Source organism: Canis lupus, chromosome 5 (assembly GCF_003254725.2).
Source record: "Canis lupus dingo isolate Sandy chromosome 5, ASM325472v2, whole genome shotgun sequence".
Lineage (NCBI taxonomy): Eukaryota > Metazoa > Chordata > Mammalia > Carnivora > Canidae > Canis > Canis lupus.
This window is the reverse complement of record NC_064247.1, coordinates 35820631-35827707: the sequence shown is the minus strand read 5'-3', so window position 1 is coordinate 35827707 and position 7077 is coordinate 35820631.

The window sequence follows — 7077 nt, the reverse complement described above, 5'->3', positions numbered from 1 at the left end:
AGAGTGATACACATACTGTCCTGGAAAGGAAAGAAAGAGGGGGGCAGCCCCGGTGGTGCAGCGGTTTGGCACCGCCTGCAGCCTGGGGTGTGATCCTGGAGACCCAGGATCGAGTCCCACATTGGTCTCCCTGCATGGAGCCTGCTTCTCCCTCTGCCTGTGTCTCCGCCCCTCTCTCTCTCTGTGTCTCTGAATAAATAAATAAAATCTTAAAAAAAAAAAAAAAAAGAAAGAGGGGCAAAAGTCAGAGCAGGCTGATGGCACACTGCCCTGTAAGGTGGGTATGCAGCTGTACTCCTATTCAAGTCTGAGTCTACCCAATCTAAACCAACCTCTGTATGATGATTGGAGCATCCCTTCATGAATGGAGTTCTGCTGCAGAATGGCTACATTTGCAGTTGGTTAAGCATGTGGCTCTTGATCTCAGGGTCATGAATTCAAGCCCCACACTGGGGGTGGGGCCTACCTTAAATTAATTAATTAAAAAAATTTTTAAATAAATTTTATTTATTTGAAAGAGAATGAGAGAGCGAACATAAGCATGAGTGGGAGAGGAGAGGGAAGGAAAGAGAATCTCAAGCAGACTCCATGCTGAGTACAGAGTCTTGGGTCTCAGTCTCACAACCCTGAGATCACAACCTGAGCCAAAAACCAAGAGTCAGACGCTTAACCAACTATGCTGCCTAGGTGCTCCAAATTAAAAAAAGATATTTTTTAAAAATAATGAGCCCTCTAGCCCTACTTCTTTTAAAAATTAGAACCATAAATTCTATGTTTCCCATTTTAAAAAGTAATGCATGCTCATTAAAGAAAATTGGCAAAATGCATAAAAGTAAAAGGAAATTTAAAAATTGCCTAGAGTCACCACCACTGTTGTTAATAATTTGGGGTAACTTTCTTCCACTTGTTTTGCTGTACACACACACAAACGCAAATGCATATGTATGTGTGCATATATATGTATACACACACACATATATATTTATACATAAAATGATCTTATGGCATTTATAACATTGCATATGCTTATGATTTTCTAGATATAAAAGTAATATATGCTCATTATAGAAAATTAGAAATGATCAAAAAAGTGAGCACCTATAAAGAAATCACTGCAAGTCAAAGTCCCACCCCTAGTGATAACGTAACTGACTTGTTCAAATATTCACTTACCTACCCATTTTATACATACACACAATTCGGATTTTCTAAGGCATAGTATATCCAGAATAATCACAGTCCTGCATGGAAGACAAATAGAAAGGCAAATATTGTCTACTGCTCGAGCATTTATTAGCCTACATATCTTTTTGAACACATCATGATATGGATTATTCAGTGGGATTTTTTTTGATCACCAGAAAATTGCTCAGAATCCTGAAGTGACCACTACGTTATGCTACATAACTAAAATTTTAAGGATGGGGCTAAAGTTCTGATTAGGTGGCTCTCTGGGCACAAGACCCCCATGCTGCTCGCTGGCCTCCTTGCCGTTAGCGTGAATTTCTCCAATGCATTCTCTATAGTAGAGCTCCAGGGATTGCTCTGAAGCAGAGCTGGGATTTTGCCCTCACACTGCTTCCTATAGCCCCTCAATGGCTTCTCCTTGCCCTTAGAGTGCTAATGGGGGCAAGCAGCAGTCCCTGCCAGGAAGAGTGAAGACAGTATAAGTTCACTCACACAGCTTTGGAACAGCACCTCGTGCATAGTGAGCTTTGAATTAATGTTCACTATCATCACCATTTTTTCTACTGCCTTCATTCTCTCCCTGTGGGACGTGGGACAAGCTCACTGGGAGCCCCAGATGCCTGTCATTAAGGTCCATTTCCTGAGAAGGAAGACGATTTCTCTTTGTAAGTTTCCATTTGAAAATGAAGGAAAAGGACTTTAATTCGTCTGTATAATTGTCCGAGTCATGTGTCTACACCAGTGGCTGGTGTGTGGTTGGAGTCTATTACCAGGAGGTGCTGTGGGGTGGGGGTGGGAGGTTATGATTATTTGTCTTTTTCAGCCTGACTAATTTCACTTAGTGTAATTTAATACCCTCTAGGTCCATCCATGTTGTGGCGAATGGCAGGACCTCATCCTTCCTTATGGCTGCTTAATAATGGTAATAACGATGTGTTTATCTTTATAACCATTATGTAAAGCAAGCAAATCCTGCCATCTCATTAGCAAACTTTATTCCTTCCTCCCACTCCCTGCTTTTCAGATTATCCTTTACCCATTTCCATCCTGTCTTTCTCTAAGCTTTTCTGCTCCTGATGCATAAAAGCCCAGTCTTCTTGGAGTCTAGCCAGGATGTCGCATAATTTCCCATTCCAACAATTTTAGGATCCTTTTTTGAATTTCCTTTTTTGAATGTTCCCTTTTCCTTAATCTGGGGTATTTTGTAAAGGTCCCATGCATGGTGTGCTTATCTTTTTAAAAAAATTATTTGAGGGGCACCTGGGTAGCTCAGGGTCTGAGCGTCTGCCTTTAGCTCAAGTCGTGATCTCGGGGTCCTGGGATCAAGTCCCACATTGGGCTCCCCACAGGGAGCCTGTTTCTCCCTCTGCCTGTGTCTGTCCCTCTGTCTGTGTGTCTCTCATGAATAAATAAATAAAATCTTTAAATTATTTGAGTGTAGTTGACACATGAAGCTACCTGATTGTCCGGTGTATGATGTTGTCAATGAACAACTCTATATGTTAGTTGTGCTCACTGCAAGTGTACTATTTCAGTATCAACAACTATTCCATATTCTGTGCTTTTTATCCCCATGACTTATTTGTCCCATAACTAGAAGCCTGGATCACCCACTCCTCTTCACTCATTTTGCCCATCTCCCCCCACCCCTGTGGCCACCACCAGTTCTTCATATTCATAGGTCTGATTCTGCTTTTGGTTTGTTCATTTGTTTTCTAATGCTCCACATACGAGTGAAATCCTATGATTATTTCTTTTTCAGTCACATTTCACTTAGCGTAATACCCTCTAGGTCTCTCCATGTTGTGGCAAATGGCAGGAGCTCATCCTTCCTTATGGCTGCCTAATAATGATGTGTTTATCTTTATAACCATTATGTAAAGCGAGCAAATCTTGCCATTGCATTAGCAAACTTTACTCCTTCCTCTCACCCCCTGCTTTTCAGATTATTCTCAGAAAATGAGAAGTCATTTGGTAACTTGTTAGCTTAATAATATGCCCACTTCCGAGGCACTTGGCTGGTTCAGTCAGGAGAGCATGCAACTCTTGACCTCAGAGTTGTAAGTTTGAGCCCTATGTTGGGTGTTGAGTTTGCTTAAAAAAACACAAACTTTAATAATATGCCCACACCCTTATAATAACAATTCCAAATAAATGGGAAACTAAAGCCTGGCTTTAGGTTCTGGTCAGGCTTACTTTGGGCTGTCCAGTGTCAGTGGGAAAGGGTGGCTTTGTCTCTGTCTCCCCTGTTGATGCTTCTCTTTCTCCTCCCTGTTTCTGAGGTTTCCTCTGGGTCTGGGGGAAGGTATACAGGTGTGATAATGCAACCGACTAATAGGCATCAAGACCTAGTTACCTTCCAATAAGCTGGATGTTAACAAAATCTGCAAAAAAAAAAAAAAAAAAAAAAAAAAAAGGTAAAATAATTCCACTCTTCTATTTTTTTTGAAAATACAGTTATTTCTGATAAAAAATATATTCTTTATTAACATATCATTGGAGGATGCCTGGGTTGCTCAGCAGTTGAGCATCTGCCTTTGGCTCATTGCATGATTCCAGAGTTCCAGAATTAAGTTCTACATTGAGCTCCCTGTGAGGAGCCTGCTTCTCCCTCTCCCTATGTCTCTGCCTCTCTCTCTGTGTCTCTCATGAATAAATAAATAAAATCTTAAAAAAGAAACACATCATGGGTTTATTAAATGATTTAATCGATAAATTTTCAAATGGTCTCCATTTAAATTTCTAACACAAAAAGTGTGTATAGATATGTTGCACTCAAGGAAATCTCTTTGGGCATCCTCAATAATTTTTATTTTTATTTTTTAAAAGATTTTATTTATTTATTCATGAGAGACCCAGAGAGAGAGGCGGAGACACAGGCAGAGGGAGAAGCAGGCTCCCTGAAGGCGGCCGATGCAGGCCTAGATCCCAGGACCCCAGGATCATGACCTGAGCCAAAGGCAGATGCTCAACCACTGAGCCACCCAGGTGCCCCCTCGACAATTTTTAACCAAAACAAAACTCTTTGGGATCTTCAATAATTTTTAAGTGTGTAAAGAGGTCTGAGATTAAAGACTTGAGACCAGTCTTGGAAGATGTTGGGTCTCAAGTACCAGCTTTAAAATGTATCACCATGGGCAGCCCAGGTACTCAGGGGTTTAGCGCCACCTTCAGCCCAGGGCCAGATCCTGGAGACCCAGGATTAAGTCCCACATCAGGCTCCCTGCATGGAGCCTGCTTCTCCCTCCGACTGTGTCTCTGCCTCTCTCTCTCTGTCTCTCATAAATAAATAAATAAATAAATAAATAAATAAATAAATAAATAAAATCTTTAAAAAAATAAATAAAATGTATCACCATAACTCAGATATGCAGCTTTTGCTCGTCTTCATTTCTTTTTGTTTTTCTTTCTTTCTTTCTTTCTTTCTTTCTTTCTTTCTTTCTTTCTTTCTTTCCTTCTTCTTCTTCTTCTTTCTTTTTTTCTTCTTTCTTTCTTTTTTTTTAAATTTTACTCTTGAGAAACAGAGAAAGAGAGAGAGAGGCAGAAACACAGGCAGAGAGGGAGAAGCAGGCTTCATGCAGGGAGTCCGATGTGGGACTCAATCCTAGGTCTCCGGGATCACCCCCTGGACTAAAGGCGACACTAAACTGCTGAGCCACCCAGGCAGCCCTCCTCTTCATTTCTCTGTAATGGTGGCTATCTGTTGTTGTGAGCCCTGGGATACTCAGTCTTCAGAAATATCTTTCAAATTCCTACCCAGGACACACATTGTCTTCTGGGGATCACTTAGGGGCTGGGGGCCTGGGGTTCAAGGTAGGGAAAGGGTTCACTCTCTGTAGACCTATCTTGCTACCATTTCCATGCTGCCAGACCAGGCATATGTTGGCATAAAACATTCATCAAAAATGTTCCTCTTGGAGTTCCCGGCAGGAAGCTAAGCAGACACCCAACTGCTCCCAGATCCTCCAACTTATCCAGAGGATTCTGTTTTCCACCTCCCTCCCTTCCCAGTCTTACTAGGCCACCCCATGGTAATGGGACTTTCTCAGAGATATCTATGTCTTACTCACTTCTCTGATTCTCCCTGAATTTCTCCTCCAGGAAAGGAAGATATTTCTCTCTTTCCTGCATAGTAGGGAAGTACTCCTCCACCAAATCCCATACATAGTCTATTCAGGTTCCTAATCAAGCTTAGATCATTGATACTCAGAGGTCAGCCTGCAAAATCAAAGAAAACACTTCCTTTCCACTATGTTGCGCTTGCAATTACACAAGAATTTTTGCTACTGTGAGCTTGATAAAAGTCAATTTTGAAAGTCAAGGTTGAACAAAGATTTCTTTTTCTAGTCTCTCTACCTTTTCCCTAGGGGCAGAGTAGATGGAGGGTGACTGTTGATGTATGGTCTGGTGGGGAAGATAGTGGGGATAAAAGGAAAGACAAGGAACCCAATGCAGTTTAAAATCATCACCCTGATTATGTAAAATTGTAGGGACATATTTTAATGTGATTTCACAGAATCCACTGTTAGTCTAACTTGTTTGCTGCCTCTGGGGCCCTGAGGGTGGAGCTAAAATGTACATGCATTGTGGGATGCTTTCTCGACACTGAAGGGATATCCCACTGTAAAGAAGCTGCTCTATGTCTAGGCCTAGCCTACATTTCATCTTCTAGAAACTGCCTACAACTCCAGGGGCAGATGATTGTAGCCATTTCAGATTATGTGATCCAGGTTTCTCTGACCATGGCTATGGGACCAGGGATAGATATTTGGCCCCAAGTGTGACAGGTTGCCTTTTCCAAGGATGGCCATTAGCAATATCTTCCATCAACATGCTTTTCTTATGATGTAAGCTTGCTATGCTCCCTTTAGACCATAGAACCCCTTGAACCTGGCTAGCACTTCATAACTCTTCTACCTGGAAAATGTCCAGTCACTATGTGACTTCTGAGACTACAGCACATACAGATTTCACCTGGCTCACTCTCAATATCTCCCTTTTGTGCACATTCTCTCTCTTTCTCCTATCTCAAGATACTTGCTCTTAGAATCCAGCCACCATGTGATAAGGAAGCCCAGGCCATGTGCAGAGGACACATGTAAGCATTCCAGTGAATAGCCCCTGTTGAGGTCCCAACCAAGAACCAGCATTAATAGCTGGACATGTGAATGAGAAAGAAAGCTTTGAAGATTAGTTCCAGCCTAGCTACCACTGGACTGCAATCCTATAAGGGATCTTGAGTGAGGACTGTCTGGCTGAGCCCAGCCTACTCTCAGAATAGTGAGAGATTACAACAATAAATGATTACTGTTGTTGATGCTATTAAATTTAGGGGGTGTTATCATGTGGCAATAGATGACTGATATATAAGGGGAGTCATAGCAGAGACTTTCAGGTTTTCTCTCAGGAGTTTTGGAACTGGGGCACAAAAACATTGTGTCAGCTAACCATGGGGGTGGGGCCAAGGATATTGTATAGACATAACTGCCGAGGATGTCATTTCAGTCAGGTGTGACCATGTGTGAAGGGAACCACATACAGAAGGAATAGAGAGTCTATTTGCAGAGAGCAGGAAATGAAAAGGGGGTTTTTGCCTCTGTAAACTCCCAGTCTTTTGCTCTCAGCATGTGGCAACTATGGAGGTCATCAATGCCACTTGCTGGATGTTTCCTGCTCCCCATCTGTCTGGAATATCATCAGATCACACTTCCTGGCTCCCTTGCAGCATAGCGGGACTGTGTTGCCAGATCTGACCAAGAAGCTCTGAGCAGAAGTGATAAGTGTCCCATCTTGGCTGTCCTTTCATTGTCCCTGCCAGGCCCTCCCAAGCTCTCTTCCTCCCCTGCCATGGTGGCAGGTGATGGTACAGATAGTGGCCTCTCCTACTTC